General features: G+C 41.8%; 8 non-coding genes across 8 annotated transcripts; all 8 read right to left on the bottom strand.

Annotated features, from left to right (window-relative positions):
- Window positions 1-72, bottom strand: trnal-caa (transfer RNA leucine (anticodon CAA)). The gene has a single exon. It is a non-coding gene; the product is annotated as a tRNA-Leu (tRNA).
- Window positions 73-1607: 1535 nt separating this feature from the next.
- trnar-ccu (transfer RNA arginine (anticodon CCU)) lies at window positions 1608-1680 on the bottom strand. The gene has a single exon. It is a non-coding gene; the product is annotated as a tRNA-Arg (tRNA).
- A 1733-nt stretch (window positions 1681-3413) lies between these two features.
- trnar-ccu (transfer RNA arginine (anticodon CCU)) lies at window positions 3414-3486 on the bottom strand. The gene has a single exon. It is a non-coding gene; the product is annotated as a tRNA-Arg (tRNA).
- A 529-nt stretch (window positions 3487-4015) lies between these two features.
- On the bottom strand, window positions 4016-4088 carry trnar-ccu (transfer RNA arginine (anticodon CCU)). The gene has a single exon. It is a non-coding gene; the product is annotated as a tRNA-Arg (tRNA).
- Window positions 4089-12099: 8011 nt separating this feature from the next.
- On the bottom strand, window positions 12100-12172 carry trnar-ccu (transfer RNA arginine (anticodon CCU)). Its single transcript has one exon. It is a non-coding gene; the product is annotated as a tRNA-Arg (tRNA).
- An 845-nt stretch (window positions 12173-13017) lies between these two features.
- trnar-ccu (transfer RNA arginine (anticodon CCU)) lies at window positions 13018-13090 on the bottom strand. The gene has a single exon. It is a non-coding gene; the product is annotated as a tRNA-Arg (tRNA).
- Window positions 13091-15400: 2310 nt separating this feature from the next.
- On the bottom strand, window positions 15401-15473 carry trnar-ccu (transfer RNA arginine (anticodon CCU)). The gene has a single exon. It is a non-coding gene; the product is annotated as a tRNA-Arg (tRNA).
- Window positions 15474-17768: 2295 nt separating this feature from the next.
- trnar-ccu (transfer RNA arginine (anticodon CCU)) lies at window positions 17769-17841 on the bottom strand. The gene has a single exon. It is a non-coding gene; the product is annotated as a tRNA-Arg (tRNA).
- Between the last annotated feature and the right edge of the window lie 306 nt (window positions 17842-18147).

Here is an 18147-nt window from a genome sequence, read left to right as displayed (position 1 = left end):
TAGCAGAGGATGGTTTCGATCCATCGACCTCTGGGTTTTGGGCCCAGCACGCTTCCGCTGCGCCACTCTGCTTTCAACCACACCAGATTGGAGTCGAACCCTTTGGGTAACACAATAATGACAATAAAAGCAGTTAGTATAGTAAGATGGAGGAAAGCATTTGAAAGAGCAGAGAAAAGAATGTGAAATATACAAAAATTGCATTCCCAAGCTGATATGCATCTGGAATTGTACAGTAGGCGAATATGTATTTTCTGTATCTGGTTCACTTTACTAAAAGGTTGTAAAGGCCCTAAGTCAGCTTACAAAGCACAGTTAGCAGAGGATGGTTTCGATCCATCGACCTCTGGGTTATGGGCCCAGCACGCTTCCGCTGCGCCACTCTGCTTTCAACCACGCCAGATTGGACTCGAACCCTTTGGGTAACACAATAATGACAATAAAAGCAGTTAGTATAGTAAGATGGAGGAAAGCATTTGAAAGAGCAGAGAAAAGAATGTGAAATATACAAAAATTGCATTCCCAAGCTGATATGCATCTGGAATATTACAGTAGGTGAATATGTACTTTCTGTATCTGGATCACTTTACTTAAAGGTTGTAAAGGCCCTAAGTCAGCTTACAAAACACAGTTAGCAAAGGATGGTTTCAATCTATTGACCTCTGGGTTATGGGCCCAGCACGCTTCTGCTGCGCCACTCTGCTGTCAACCACCCCAGATGGGACTCGAACCCACAATCCCTGGCTTAGGAGGCCAGTGCATTATCCATTAGGCCACTGGGGCATCACAAACACCTTTACTCCTCAGTTCTTCCAACTAACAGTTGCTTCCTATATAGAGCATAATGTGAGACATGCCATGTTGGCTTTGGGTAACACAGTAATGGCCCCAAATGCAGTAGATATAGTGAGTAGAAGGGAAAAGATGTGAAATACGTAGAAACTAGATTGCCATGCTGAGATGAAACTGGCATTGTACACCAGATTAGACTCGAACCCTTTGGGTAACACAATAATGACAATAAAAGCAGTTAGTATAGTAAGATGGACGAAAGCATTTGAAAGAGCAGAGAAAGGAATTTGAAATATACAAAAATTGCATTCCCAAGCTGATATGCATCTGGAATTGTACAGTAGATGAATATGTACTGTCTGTATCTGGTTCATTTTACTAAGACATTGTAAAGGCTCTAAATCACTTTACAAAACACAGTTAGCAGAGGATGGATTCGATCCATCGACCTCTGGGTTATGGGCCCAGCACACTTCTGCTGCGCCACTCTGCTTTCAACCAAACCAGATTGGACTCGAACCCTTTGGGTAACACAATAATGACAATAAAAGCAGTTAGTATAGTAAGATTGAGGAAAGCATTTGAAAGAGCAGAGAAAAGAATGTGAAATATACAAAAATTGCATTCCCAAGCTGATATGCATCTGGAATTGTACAGTAGGTGAATATGTACATTCTGTATCTGGTTCACTTTACTAAAAAGTTGCAAAGGCCCTAAGTCAGCTTACAAAACACAGTTAGCAGAGGATGGTTTCGATCCATCGACCTCTGGGTTATGGGCCCAGCACGCTTCTGCTGCGCCACTCTGCTGTCAACCACCCCAGATGGGACTTGAACCCACAATCCCTGGCTTAGGAGGCCAGTGCCTTATCCATTAGGCCACTGGGGCCTCTCAAACACCTTTACTCATCAGTTCTTCCACCAAACAGTTGCTTCCTAGACAGAGCATAATGTGAGACATGCCATGTTGGCTTTGGGTAACACAATAATGGCCCCAAATGCAGTAGATATAGTGAGTAGAAGGGAAATTTTTAAAAGTGCAAAGAAAAAGATGTGAAACACGTAGAAACTAGATTGCCATGCTGATATGAAACTGGCATTGTACCCCAGATTGGACTCGAACCCTTTGGGTAACACAATAATGACAATAAAAGCAGTTAGTATAGTAAGATGGAGGAAAGCATTTGAAAGAGCAGAGAAAAGAATGTGAAATATACAATAATTGCATTCCCAAGCTGATATGCATCTGGAATTGTATAGTAGGTGAATATGTACTTTCTGTATCTGGTTCACTTTACTAAGAGGTTGTAAAGGCCCTAAGTCAGCTTACAAAACGCAGTTAGCAGAGGATGGTTTCGATCCATCGACCTCTGGGTTATGGGCCCAGCACGCTTCCGCTGCGCCACTCTGCTGTCAACCACCCCAGATGGGACTTGAACCGACAATCCCTGGCTTAGGAGGCCAGTGCCTTATCCGTTAGGCCACTGGGGCCTCTCAAACACCTTTACTCATCAGTTCTTCCACCAAACAGTTGCTTCCTAGACAGAGCATAATGTGAGACATGCCATGTTGGCTTTGGGTAACACAATAATGGCCCCAAATGCAGTAGATATAGTGAGTAGAAGGGAAATTTTTAAAAGTGCAAAGAAAAAGATGTGAAACACGTAGAAACTAGATTGCCATGCTGATATGAAACTGGCATTGTACCCCAGATTGGACTCGAACCCTTTGGGTAGCACAATAATGACAATAAAAGCAGTTAGTATAGTAAGATGGAGGAAAGCATTTGAAAGAGCAGAGAAAAGAATGTGAAATATACAATAATTGCATTCCCAAGCTGATATGCATCTGGAATTGTATAGTAGGTGAATATGTACTTTCTGTATCTGGTTCACTTTACTAAGAGGTTGTAAAGGCCCTAAGTCAGCTTACAAAACACAGTTAGCAGAGGATGGTTCCGATCCATCGACCTCTGGGTTATGGGCCCAGCACGCTTCCGCTGCGCCACTCTGCTGTCAACCACCCCAGATGGGACTTGAACCGACAATCCCTGGCTTAGGAGGCCAGTGCCTTATCCGTTAGGCCACTGGGGCCTCTCAAACACCTTTACTCATCAGTTCTTCCACCAAACAGTTGCTTCCTAGACAGAGCATAATGTGAGACATGCCATGTTGGCTTTGGGTAACACAATAATGGCCCCAAATGCAGTAGATATAGTGAGTAGAAGGGAAATTTTTAAAAGTGCAAAGAAAAAGATGTGAAACACGTAGAAACTAGATTGCCATGCTGATATGAAACTGGCATTGTACCCCAGATTGGACTCGAACCCTTTGGGTAGCACAATAATGACAATAAAAGCAGTTAGTATAGTAAGATGGAGGAAAGCATTTGAAAGAGCAGAGAAAAGAATGTGAAATATACAATAATTGCATTCCCAAGCTGATATGCATCTGGAATTGTATAGTAGGTGAATATGTACTTTCTGTATCTGGTTCACTTTACTAAGAGGTTGTAAAGGCCCTAAGTCAGCTTACAAAACACAGTTAGCAGAGGATGGTTCCGATCCATCGACCTCTGGGTTATGGGCCCAGCACGCTTCCGCTGCGCCACTCTGCTGTCAACCACCCCAGATGGGACTTGAACCCACAATCCCTGGCTTAGGAGGCCAGTGCCTTATCCATTAGGCCACTGGGGCATCTCAATCACCTTTACTCATCAGTTCTTCCACCAAACAGTTGCTTCCTAGACAGAGCATAATGTGAGACATGCCATGTTGGCTTTGGGTAACACAATAATGGCCCCAAATGCAGTAGATATAGTGAGTAGAAGGGAAATTTTTAAAAGTGCAAAGAAAAAGATGTGAAACACGTAGAAACTAGATTGCCATGCTGATATGAAACTGGCATTGTACCCCAGATTGGACTCGAACCCTTTGGGTAGCACAATAATGACAATAAAAGCAGTTAGTATAGTAAGATGGAGGAAAGCATTTGAAAGAGCAGAGAAAAGAATGTGAAATATACAATAATTGCATTCCCAAGCTGATATGCATCTGGAATTGTATAGTAGGTGAATATGTACTTTCTGTATCTGGTTCACTTTACTAAGAGGTTGTAAAGGCCCTAAGTCAGCTTACAAAACACAGTTAGCAGAGGATGGTTCCGATCCATCGACCTCTGGGTTATGGGCCCAGCACGCTTCCGCTGCGCCACTCTGCTGTCAACCACCCCAGATGGGACTTGAACCCACAATCCCTGGCTTAGGAGGCCAGTGCCTTATCCATTAGGCCACTGGGGCATCTCAATCACCTTTACTCATCAGTTCTTCCACCAAACAGTTGCTTCCTATACAGAGCATAATGTGAGACATGCCATGTTGGCTTTGGGTAACACAATAATGGCCCCATATGCAGTAGATATAGTGAGTTCAATTCAATTCAACTTTATTTATATAGTGCCAATTCACAACAAAGTCATCTCAGGGCACTTTACAGAATAAAGTCAAGATTATAAAGATATATAAAGAGAACCCAACAATTCCCCCTGGAGCAAGCCATAGGCAACAGTGGAGAGGAAAAACTCCCTTTAACGGAAGAAACCTCCAGCAGAACCAGGCTCAGGGTGGACGGCCATTTGCCTCGACCGGTTGGGGTGAGTGGAAAGGGGAGAGGGAAAAGAACAGAGCAACAAAAAGCAACAACAAAACATTGGGCAGATTGGTAGGACCAGTAGCTTCACGCTGGAAGACACACAGCTTCAAAGCCGGGGGACACCTGCAGAAAGGGACAGAGAGAAGGGGACAGAGGATGACAAAGACAACTACGGGAGAGAACACACAGAGTTAATGACATACAGTGGTGACAATTGCGGGATGAGAGGAGAGGAGAGATGGTCAAGAGGAGGAAAGGAGCTCAGTGCATTGGGGGGTGGGTCCCCCAGCAGTCTAAGCCTATGGCAGCATAACTATAAATAACTATATGCTTTATTAAAAAGGAAGGTTTTAAGCCTAGACTTAAAAGTAGAGAGGCTGTCTGCTTCCCGAATCTGAACTGGGAGCTGGTTTCACAAGAGAGGAGTTTGATAGCTAAAGGCTCTACCTCCCATTCTACTTTTGGAAATTCTGGGAACCACAAGTAGGCCTGCATTCTGAGAGCAAAGTGGTCTACTGGGATGATATGGTGCTATGAGGTCTTCTAAATATGATGGAGCCTGACCATTCAGAGCTTTATATGTAAGAAGCAGGGTTTCAAATTCTATTCTACATTTAATTGGAAGCCAATGGAGAGAAGCTAGTGAAGGTGAAATATGATCTCTCTTGCTAGTTCCAGTCAGCACTCTTGCTGCAGCATTTTGGATTAATTGCAGGCTCTTTAGGGAGTTACTGGGGCATCCTGAAAGTAGGGAATTACAGTAGTCAAACCTAGAGGTAACAAATGCATGGACCAGTTTTTCGGCATCACTTTGAGACAGGATGCTCCTAATTTTGGCAATGTTCCGTAGGTGGAAGAAGGCTGTTCTAGAGATTTGTTTTATATGTGAGTTAAAGGACAGATCCTGATCAAACATAACTCCAAGGTTCCTTGCAGTAGTACTGGAGGCCAGGCTTATGCCATCTAGTGTAACAATATGGTTGGACATCATATCTCTGAGATTTTTGGGCCCAAATACTATGAATTCAGTTTTGTCTGAGTTTAAAAGTAAAAAATTGTGGGACATCCAGGCCTTTATGTCTTGTAGGCATGCTTGAAGCTTTATTAACTGATTATTTTCATCTGGTTCCATATATAAATATAGCTGGGTATCATCAGCATAACAGTGGAAGGGATATTTTTAAAAGTGCAAAGAAAAAGATGTGAAACACGTAGAAACTAGATTGCCATGCTGATATGAAACTGGCATTGTACCCCAGATTGGACTCGAACCCTTTGGGTAACACAATAATGACAATAAAAGCAGTTAGTATAGTAAGATGGAGGAAAGCATTTGAAATACGTAGAAACTAGATTGCCATGCTGAGATGAAACTGGCATTGTACACCAGATTGGACTCGAACCCTTTGGGTAACACAATAATGGCCCCAAATGCAGTAGATATAGTGAGTAGAAGGGAAATTTTTAAAAGTGCAAAGAAAAAGATGTGAAACACATAGAAACTAGTTTCCAATGCTGATATGAAACTGGCATTGTACCCCAGATTGGACTCGAACCCTTTGGGTAACACAATAATGACAATAAAAGCAGTTAGTATAGTAAGATGGAGGGAACCATTTAAAAGAGCAGAGAAAGGAATTTGAAATATACAAAAATTGCATTCCCAAGCTGATATGCATCTGGAATATTACAGTAGGTGAATATGTACTTTCTGTATCTGGATCACTTTACTTAAAGGTTGTAAAGGCCCTAAGTCAGCTTACAAAACACAGTTAGCAAAGGATGGTTTCAATCTGTTGACCTCTGGGTTTTGGGCCCAGCACGCTTCCGCTGCGCCACTCTGCTTTCAACCACGCCAGATTGGACTCGAACCCTTTGGGTAACACAATAATGACAATAAAAGCAGTTAGTATAGTAAGATGGAGGAAAGCATTTGAAAGAGCAGAGAAAAGAATGTGAAATATACAAAAATTGCATTCCCAAGCTGATATGCATCTGGAATATTACAGTAGGTGAATATGTACTTTCTGTATCTGGATCACTTTACTTAAAGGTTGTAAAGGCCCTAAGTCAGCTTACAAAACACAGTTAGCAAAGGATGGTTTCAATCTATTGACCTCTGGGTTATGGGCCCAGCACGCTTTTGCTGCGCCACTCTGCTGTCAACCACCCCAGATGGGACTCGAACCCACAATCCCTGGCTTAGGAGGCCAGTGCATTATCCATTAGGCCACTGGGGCATCACAAACACCTTTACTCCTCAGTTCTTCCAACTAACAGTTGCTTCCTATACAGAGCATAATGTGAGACATGCCATGTTGGCTTTGGGTAACACAGTAATGGCCCCAAATGCAGTAGATATAGTGAGTAGAAGGGAAAAGATGTGAAATACGTAGAAACTAGATTGCCATGCTGAGATGAAACTGGCATTGTACACCAGATTGGACTCGAACCCTTTGGGTAACACAATAATGGCCCCAAATGCAGTAGATATAGTGAGTAGAAGGGAAATTTTTAAAAGTGCAAAGAAAAAGATGTGAAACACATAGAAACTAGTTTCCAATGCTGATATGAAACTGGCATTGTACCCCAGATTGGACTCGAACCCTTTGGGTAACACAATAATGACAATAAAAGCAGTTAGTATAGTAAGATGGAGGAAACCATTTAAAAGAGCAGAGAAAGGAATTTGAAATATACAAAAATTGCATTCCCAAGCTGATATGCATCTGGAATTGTACAGGAGGTGAATATTTACTTTCTGTATCTGGTTCAGTTTACTAAAAGGTTGTAAAGGCCCTAAGTCAGCTTACAAAACACAGTTAGCAGAGGATGGTTTCGATCCATCGACCTCTGGGTTATGGGTCCAGCACGCTTCCGCTGTACCACTCTGCTGTCAACCACCCCAGATAGGACTTGAACCCACAATCCCTGGCTTAGGAGGCCAGTGCCTTATCCAATAGGCCACTGGGGCATCTCAAACACCTTTACTCATCAGTTCTTCCACCAAACAGTTGCTTCCTATACAGAGCATAATGTGAGCCATGCCATGTTGGCTTTGGGTAACACAATAATGGCCCCAAATGCAGTAGATATAGTGAGTAGAAGGGAAATTTTTAAAAGTGCAAAGAAAAAGATGTGAAACAAGTAGAAACTAGAATGCCATGCTGATATGAAACTGGCATTGTACCCCAGATTGGACTCGAACCCTTTGGGTAACACAATAATGACAATAAAAGCAGTTAGTATAGTAAGATGGAGGAAAGCATTTGAAAGAGCAGAGAAAAGAATGTGAAATATACAAAAATTGCATTCCCAAGCTGATATGCATCTGGAATATTACAGTAGGTGAATATGTACTTTCTGTATCTGGTTCACTTTACTAAAAGGTTGTAAAGGCCCTAAGTCAGCTTACAAAACACAGTTAGCAGAGGATAGTTTCGAACCATCGACCTTTGGGTTATGGGCCCAGCACGCTTCCGCTGAGCCACTCTGCTGTCAACCACCCCAGATGGGACTCGAACCCTTTGGGTAACACAATAATGACAATAAAAGCAGTTAGTATAGTAAGATGGAGGAAAGCATTTGAAAGAGCAGAGAAAAGAATGTGAAATATACAAAAATTGCATTCCCAAGCTCATATGCATCTGGAATTGTACAGTAGGTGAATATGTACTTTCTGTATCTGGTTCACTTTACTAAAAGGTTGTAAAGGCCCTAAGTCAGCTTACAAAACACAGTTAGCAGAGGATGGTTTCGATCCATCGACCTCTGGGTTATGGGCCCAGCACGCTTCCGCTGCGCCACTCTGCTTTGAACCACACCAGATGGGACTCGAACCCTTTGGGTAATACAACTGCTCATACTGAACCAAAACCCAAAACTTTTAAATGTGGATTATTAAACATCAGATCTCTCTCTTCTAAATCTTTGTTAGTAAATGACTTGATAAATGATCATCAAATTGGTTTATTTTGTCTCACTGAAACGTGGTTGCAGCAGGAAGAATATGTCAGTTTAAATGAGTCAACCCCCCAAAGTCATATTAATTATCATGTTCCTAGATGCACAGGCCGAGGTGGAGGAGTAGCAGCAATATTTCACTCTAGCTTATCAATAATTCCTAGACCTAAACATAGTTATACCTCATTTGAGAGTCTTACTCTTAGCCTTTCACACCCAAACTGGAAAACTCAAAAACCACTATTATTTGTTATCGTGTACCGTCCTCCAGTCCCTTATTCAGAGTTTTTGATTGAATTTTCTGATTTTCTATCTGATTTAGTGCTTAGTACAGATAAAGTCATTATAGTGGGTGACTTTAACATTCATGTAGATGCTGACAGTAACTGTCTGAGCACTGCGTTTAATTCATTATTAGATTCAATTGGTTTTTCCCAAAATGTAAATAAACCCACTCATTGTTTTAGTCACACGTTAGACCTTGTCCTTACATATGGCATTGAAACTGATAATTTAATAGTATTTCCTCATAATTCTCTTCTGTCTGACCATTTTCTAATAACATTTGAATTTACAATAACGGACTATACAGCAGTTAGGAAAAAATTCCACTACAGCAGATGTTTATCTGAAAATGCTGTGAATACATTTAAAGAAATTATTTCTTCATCTTTTTCACCACCATGTGTCAATACTATGGTGAGTAGCCATCTTACTCCTGTGCAAATTGATTATTTAGTTGACGATTCTGCCGCCTCACTGCGTAGGATACTAGATACAGTTGCCCCTTTGAAATAGAAGGCAGTGAATCAGAGGAGCCGACCTCCATGGTACAATTCACAAATGCACAGCTTAAAGCAGGCAACACGAAAGCTAGAGAGGAAGTGGCGTTCCACTAATTTAGAAAAATCCCGGTTAGCCTGGAAAAACAGTTTAAAAACATACAAAAAAGCTCTCCGTGATGCCAGAACAGCATATTATTCCGCATTAATAGAGGAAAACAAGAACAACCCCCGGTTTCTGTTCAGCACTGTAGCCAGGCTGACTAAGAGCCATAGTTCTGTTGAGCCTAGTATTCCCTTAACTTTGAGCAGCAATGACTTTATGACTTTCTTTACTAGTAAAATTGTAGCCATTAGGGAAAAGATTCACCAGATCCTCCCTACAAATATTACGGCTAGATCTTCATGTACAACAGCTATAGAATCCTCAATAAGGCCCCAATCCATCTTAGACTGCTTTTCACCCATAGATCTCACTGAGCTAAGTTCAACTACCGCCTCCTCAAAACTAACAACATGTCTTTTAGACCCTGTTCCAACCAAATTGCTTAAAGATGTTCTACCTTTAATAGACACTTTCATATTAGATTTGATTAACCTATCTTTAGAAACTGGCTATGTACCAAAGGCCTATAAAGTTGCTGTAATCAAACCATTACTTAAAAAACCTTGTCTTGATCCAGGGGATTTAGCCAACTATAGACCAATATCAAATCTCCCGTTTATTTCTAAAATCCTTGAAAAAGTAGTTGCAAAACAATTATGTGATCACCTTTACAGGAATAATTTGTATGAAGACTTTCAGTCAGGATTTAGAGCTCATCACAGTACAGAAACAGCACTGGTAAAAGTCTCCAATGATCTTCTCCTGGCTTCAGATAATGGACTTGTGTCTGTACTCGTCTTACTAGACCTTAGTGCCGCATTTGACACCATTGACCACAACATTTTATTACAGAGACTAGAACATGGATTTGGGATTAAAGGAACCACATTACATTGGTTTAAATCTTATCTGTCAGACAGATTCCAACTTGTTCATGTTAATGATGACTCTTCTTTATGCACCAAAGTCAGCTATGGAGTTCCACAGGGCTCTGTGTTAGGACCAATACTTTTTAATCTCTACATGTCACCTTTAGGCAAAATCATTAGGAAACATTCCATAAACTTCCACTGATATGCAGATGATACCCAGCTCTATTTATCTGTGAAACCAGAAGATACTAACCAATTAGTCAAATTTGAAGCATGTCTAAAAGACATAAAGAACTGGATGTCCTACAATTTCCTACTTCTAAATTCAGACAAAACTGAAATCATCCTCTTTGGGCCTAAAAACATGAGAAATATGCTGTCTAACAATATAGTTACTCTAGATGACATAACTTTGGCCTCTAGTACTACGGTGAGGAACCTTGGAGTTATCTTTGACCAAGATTTGGCGTTTACGTCACATAAAAGACAAATGTCTAGAACAGCCTTCTTCCACCTACGGAACATTGCTAAAATTAGAAGCATCCTGTCTCAAAGTGATGCCGAAAAACTTGTCCATGCATTTGTTACTTCTAGGTTGGACTACTGTAATTCCCTACTTCTGGGGTGTCCTAATAACTCTCTAAAAAGCCTTCAATTAATCCAAAATGCTGCAGCAAGAGTGCTGACTGGATTAGGAAAGAGAGATCATATTTCACCTTCACTAGCTTCTCTTCATTGGCTTCCCATAAAATCTAGAATAGAGTTCAAAACCCTCCTCCTTACATACAAAGCTCTTAATGGTCAAGCTCCATCATATTTAATAGATCTCATAGTCCTGTATCGCCCAATTAGACCACTTCGATCCCAAAATACTGGCCTACTTGTGGTTCCCAGAGTTTGCAAAAGTAGAATGGGAGGCAGAGCCTTTAGCTATCAAGCTCCTCTCCTGTGGAACCAGCTTCCAATCCAAATTCGGGGAGCAGACACCCTCTCTACTTTTAAGACTAGGCTTAAAACTTTCCTTTTTGATGAAGCTTATAGTTAAAAATCCTCACTCAACGCCAGTGCCTTATCCATTAGGCCACTGGGGCATCTCAAACACCTTTACTCATCAGTTCTTCCACCAAACAGTTGCTTCCTAGACAGAGCATAATGTGAGACATGCCATGTAGGCTTTGGGTAACACAATAATGGCCCCAAATGCAGTAGATATAGTGAGTAGAAGGGAAATTTTTAAAAGTGCAAAGAAAAAGATGTGAAACACGTAGAAACTAGATTGCCATGCTGATATGAAACTGGCATTGTACCCCAGATTGGACTCGAACCCTTTGGGAAGCACAATAATGACAATAAAAGCAGTTAGTATAGTAAGATGGAGGAAAGCATTTGAAAGAGCAGAGAAAAGAATGTGAAATATACAATAATTGCATTCCCAAGCGGATATGCATCTGGAATTGTACAGTAGGTGAATATGTACTTTCTGTATCTGGTTCACTTTACTAAGAGGTTGTAAAGGCCCTAAGTCAGCTTACAAAACACAGTTAGCAGAGGATGGATTCGATCCATCGACCTCTGGGTTATGGGCCCAGCACACTTCTGCTGCGCCACTCTGCTTTCAACCAAACCAGATTGGACTCGAACCCTTTGGGTAACACAATAATGACAATAAAAGCAGTTAGTATAGTAAGATTGAGGAAAGCATTTGAAAGAGCAGAGAAAAGAATGTGAAATATACAAAAATTGCATTCCCAAGCTGATATGCATCTGGAATTGTACAGTAGGTGAATATGTACATTCTGTATCTGGTTCACTTTACTAAAAAGTTGCAAAGGCCCTAAGTCAGCTTACAAAACACAGTTAGCAGAGGATGGTTTCGATCCATCGACCTCTGGGTTATGGGCCCAGCACGCTTCCGCTGCGCCACTCTGCTGTCAACCACCCCAGATGGGACTTGAACCCACAATCCCTGGCTTAGGAGGCCAGTGCCTTATCCATTAGGCCACTGGGGCCTCTCAAACACCTTTACTCATCAGTTCTTCCACCAAACAGTTGCTTCCTAGACAGAGCATAATGTGAGACATGCCATGTTGGCTTTGGGTAACACAATAATGGCCCCAAATGCAGTAGATATAGTGAGTAGAAGGGAAATTTTTAAAAGTGCAAAGAAAAAGATGTGAAACACGTAGAAACTAGATTGCCATGCTGATATGAAACTGGCATTGTACCCCAGATTGGACTCGAACCCTTTGGGTAGCACAATAATGACAATAAAAGCAGTTAGTATAGTAAGATGGAGGAAAGCATTTGAAAGAGCAGAGAAAAGAATGTGAAATATACAATAATTGCATTCCCAAGCTGATATGCATCTGGAATTGTATAGTAGGTGAATATGTACTTTCTGTATCTGGTTCACTTTACTAAGAGGTTGTAAAGGCCCTAAGTCAGCTTACAAAACACAGTTAGCAGAGGATGGTTTCGATCCATCGACCTCTGGGTTATGGGCCCAGCACGCTTCCGCTGCGCCACTCTGCTGTCAACCACCCCAGATGGGACTCGAACCCTTTGGGTAGCACAATAATGACAATAAAAGCAGTTAGTATAGTAAGATGGAGGAAAGCATTTGAAAGAGCAGAGAAAAGAATGTGAAATATACAATAATTGCATTCCCAAGCTGATATGCATCTGGAATTGTATAGTAGGTGAATATGTACTTTCTGTATCTGGTTCACTTTACTAAGAGGTTGTAAAGGCCCTAAGTCAGCTTACAAAACACAGTTAGCAGAGGATGGTTTCGATCCATCGACCTCTGGGTTATGGGCCCAGCACGCTTCCGCTGCGCCACTCTGCTGTCAACCACCCCAGATGGGACTTGAACCCACAATCCCTGGCTTAGGAGGCCAGTGCCTTATCCATTAGGCCACTGGGGCATCTCAATCACCTTTACTCATCAGTTCTTCCACCAAACAGTTGCTTCCTATACAGAGCATAATGTGAGACATGCCATGTTGGCTTTGGGTAACACAATAATGGCCCCATATGCAGTAGATATAGTGAGTTCAATTCAATTCAACTTTATTTATATAGTGCCAATTCACAACAAAGTCATCTCAGGGCACTTTACAGAATAAAGTCAAGATTATAAAGATATATAAAGAGAACCCAACAATTCCCCCTGGAGCAAGCCATAGGCAACAGTGGAGAGGAAAAACTCCCTTTAACGGAAGAAACCTCCAGCAGAACCAGGCTCAGGGTGGACGGCCATTTGCCTCGACCGGTTGGGGTGAGTGGAAAGGGGAGAGGGAAAAGAACAGAGCAACAAAAAGCAACAACAAAACATTGGGCAGATTGGTAGGACCAGTAGCTTCACGCTGGAAGACACACAGCTTCAAAGCCGGGGGACACCTGCAGAAAGGGACAGAGAGAAGGGGACAGAGGATGACAAAGACAACTACGGGAGAGAACACACAGAGTTAATGACATACAGTGGTGACAATTGCGGGATGAGAGGAGAGGAGAGATGGTCAAGAGGAGGAAAGGAGCTCAGTGCATTGGGGGGTGGGTCCCCCAGCAGTCTAAGCCTATGGCAGCATAACTATAAATAACTATATGCTTTATTAAAAAGGAAGGTTTTAAGCCTAGACTTAAAAGTAGAGAGGCTGTCTGCTTCCCGAATCTGAACTGGGAGCTGGTTTCACAAGAGAGGAGCTTGATAGCTAAAGGCTCTACCTCCCATTCTACTTTTGGAAATTCTGGGAACCACAAGTAGGCCTGCATTCTGAGAGCAAAGTGGTCTACTGGGATGATATGGTGCTATGAGGTCTTCTAAATATGATGGAGCCTGACCATTCAGAGCTTTATATGTAAGAAGCAGGGTTTCAAATTCTATTCTACATTTAATTGGAAGCCAATGGAGAGAAGCTAGTGAAGGTGAAATATGATCTCTCTTGCTAGTTCCAGTCAGCACTCTTGCTGCAGCATTTTGGATTAATTGCAGGCTCTTTAGGGAGTTACTGGGGCATCCTGAAAGTAGGGAATTACAGTAGTCAAACCTAGAGGTAACAAATGCATGGACCAGTTTTTCGGCATCACTTTGAGACAGGATGCTCCTAATTTTGGCAATGTTCCGTAGGTGGAAGAAGGCTGTTCTAGAGATTTGTTTTATATGTGAGTTAAAGGACAGATCCTGATCAAACATAACTCCAAGGTTCCTTGCAGTAGTACTGGAGGCCAGGCTTATGCCATCTAGTGTAACAATATGGTTGGACATCATATCTCTGAGATTTTTGGGCCCAAATACTATGAATTCAGTTTTGTCTGAGTTTAAAAGTAAAAAATTGTGGGACATCCAGGCCTTTATGTCTTGTAGGCATGCTTGAAGCTTTATTAACTGATTATTTTCATCTGGTTCCATATATAAATATAGCTGGGTATCATCAGCATAACAGTGGAAGGGATATTTTTAAAAGTGCAAAGAAAAAGATGTGAAACACGTAGAAACTAGATTGCCATGCTGATATGAAACTGGCATTGTACCCCAGATTGGACTCGAACCCTTTGGGTAACACAATAATGACAATAAAAGCAGTTAGTATAGTAAGATGGAGGAAAGCGTTTGAAAGAGCAGAGAAAAGACTGTGAAATATACAAAAATTGCATTCCCAAGCTCATATGCATCTGGAATTGTATAGTAGATGAATATGTACTGTCTGTATCTGGTTCATTTTACTAAGACATTGTAAAGGCCCTAAATCACCTTACAAAACACAGTTAGCAGAGGATGGTTTCGATTCATCGACCTCTGGGTTATGGGCCCAGCACGCTTCCGCTGCGCCACTCTGCTTTCAACCACTCTGCTTTCAACCACTCTGCTTTCAACCACTCTGCTTTCAACCACTCTGCTTTCAACCACTCTGCTTTCAACCACGCATGATGGGACTCGAACCCTTTGGGTAACACAATAATGACAATAAAAGCAGTTAGTATAGTAAGATGGAGGAAAGCATTTGAAAGAGCAGAGAAAAGAATGTGAAATATACAAAAATTGCATTCCCAAGCTGATATGCATCTGGATTTGTATAGTAGGTGAATATGTACTTTCTGTATCTGGTTCACTTTACTAAGAGGTTGTAAAGGCCCTAAGTCAGCTTACAAAACACAGTTAGCAGAGGATGGTTCCGATCCATCGACCTCTGGGTTATGGGCCCAGCACGCTTCCGCTGCGCCACTCTGCTGTCAACCACCCCAGATGGGACTTGAACCCACAATCCCTGGCTTAGGAGGCCAGTGCCTTATCCATTAGGCCACTGGGGCATCTCAATCACCTTTACTCATCAGTTCTTCCACCAAACAGTTGCTTCCTATACAGAGCATAATGTGAGACATGCCATGTTGGCTTTGGGTAACACAATAATGGCCCCATATGCAGTAGATATAGTGAGTTCAATTCAATTCAACTTTATTTATATAGTGCCAATTCACAACAAAGTCATCTCAGGGCACTTTACAGAATAAAGTCAAGATTATAAAGATATATAAAGAGAACCCAACAATTCCCCCTGGAGCAAGCCATAGGCAACAGTGGAGAGGAAAAACTCCCTTTAACGGAAGAAACCTCCAGCAGAACCAGGCTCAGGGTGGACGGCCATTTGCCTCGACCGGTTGGGGTGAGTGGAAAGGGGAGAGGGAAAAGAACAGAGCAACAAAAAGCAACAACAAAACATTGGGCAGATTGGTAGGACCAGTAGCTTCACGCTGGAAGACACACAGCTTCAAAGCCGGGGGACACCTGCAGAAAGGGACAGAGAGAAGGGGACAGAGGATGACAAAGACAACTACGGGAGAGAACACACAGAGTTAATGACATACAGTGGTGACAATTGCGGGATGAGAGGAGAGGAGAGATGGTCAAGAGGAGGAAAGGAGCTCAGTGCATTGGGGGGTGGGTCCCCCAGCAGTCTAAGCCTATGGCAGCATAACTATAAATAACTATATGCTTTATTAAAAAGGAAGGTTTTAAGCCTAGACTTAAAAGTAGAGAGGCTGTCTGCTTCCCGAATCTGAACTGGGAGCTGGTTTCACAAGAGAGGAGCTTGATAGCTAAAGGCTCTACCTCCCATTCTACTTTTGGAAATTCTGGGAACCACAAGTAGGCCTGCATTCTGAGAGCAAAGTGGTCTACTGGGATGATATGGTGCTATGAGGTCTTCTAAATATGATGGAGCCTGACCATTCAGAGCTTTATATGTAAGAAGCAGGGTTTCAAATTCTATTCTACATTTAATTGGAAGCCAATGGAGAGAAGCTAGTGAAGGTGAAATATGATCTCTCTTGCTAGTTCCAGTCAGCACTCTTGCTGCAGCATTTTGGATTAATTGCAGGCTCTTTAGGGAGTTACTGCGGCATCCTGAAAGTAGGGAATTACAGTAGTCAAACCTAGAGGTAACAAATGCATGGACCAGTTTTTCGGCATCACTTTGAGACAGGATGCTCCTAATTTTGGCAATGTTCCGTAGGTGGAAGAAGGCTGTTCTAGAGATTTGTTTTATATGTGAGTTAAAGGACAGATCCTGATCAAACATAACTCCAAGGTTCCTTGCAGTAGTACTGGAGGCCAGGCTTATGCCATCTAGTGTAACAATATGGTTGGACATCATATCTCTGAGATTTTTGGGCCCAAATACTATGAATTCAGTTTTGTCTGAGTTTAAAAGTAAAAAATTGTGGGACATCCAGGCCTTTATGTCTTGTAGGCATGCTTGAAGCTTTATTAACTGATTATTTTCATCTGGTTCCATATATAAATATAGCTGGGTATCATCAGCATAACAGTGGAAGGGATATTTTTAAAAGTGCAAAGAAAAAGATGTGAAACACGTAGAAACTAGATTGCCATGCTGATATGAAACTGGCATTGTACCCCAGATTGGACTCGAACCCTTTGGGTAACACAATAATGACAATAAAAGCAGTTAGTATAGTAAGATGGAGGAAAGCGTTTGAAAGAGCAGAGAAAAGACTGTGAAATATACAAAAATTGCATTCCCAAGCTCATATGCATCTGGAATTGTATAGTAGATGAATATGTACTGTCTGTATCTGGTTCATTTTACTAAGACATTGTAAAGGCCCTAAATCACCTTACAAAACACAGTTAGCAGAGGATGGTTTCGATTCATCGACCTCTGGGTTATGGGCCCAGCACGCTTCCGCTGCGCCACTCTGCTTTCAACCACTCTGCTTTCAACCACTCTGCTTTCAACCACTCTGCTTTCAACCACTCTGCTTTCAACCACGCCAGATGGGACTCGAACCCTTTGGGTAACACAATAATGACAATAAAAGCAGTTAGTATAGTAAGATGGAGGAAAGCATTTGAAAGAGCAGAGAAAAGAATGTGAAATATACAAAAATTGCATTCCCAAGCTGATATGCATCTGGATTTGTATAGTAGGTGAATATGTACTTTCTGTATCTGGTTCACTTTACTAAAAGGTTGTAAAGGCCCTAAGTCAGCTTACAAAACACAGTGAGCAGAGGATGGTTTCGAGCCATTGACCTTTGGGTTATGGGCCCAGCACGCTTCCACTGCACCACTCTGCTGTCAACCACCCCAGATGGGATTTGAACCCACAATCATTGGCTTAGGAGGCCAGTGCCTTATCCATTAGGCCACTGGGGCATCTCAAACACCTTTACTCATCAGTTCTTCCACCAAACAGTTGCTTCCTATACAGAGCAAAATGTGAGACATGCCATGTTGGGTTTGGGTAACACAATAATGGCCCCAAATGCAGTAGATATAGTGAGTAGAAGGGAAATTTTTAAAAGTGCAAAGAAAAAGATGTGAAACACATAGAAACTAGTTTCCAATGCTGATATAAAACTGGCATTGTACCCCAGATTGGACTCGAACCCTTTGGGTAACACAATAATGACAATAAAAGCAGTTAGTATAGTAAGATGGAGGAAACCATTTAAAAGAGCA

The sequence above is a fragment of the Channa argus genome, unplaced genomic scaffold, assembly GCF_033026475.1.
Source record: "Channa argus isolate prfri unplaced genomic scaffold, Channa argus male v1.0 Contig013, whole genome shotgun sequence".
In the NCBI taxonomy this organism is placed as follows: domain Eukaryota; kingdom Metazoa; phylum Chordata; class Actinopteri; order Anabantiformes; family Channidae; genus Channa; species Channa argus.
Note: the sequence above shows the minus strand (reverse complement) of the source record. Positions and strands in the feature narration are given on the sequence as shown.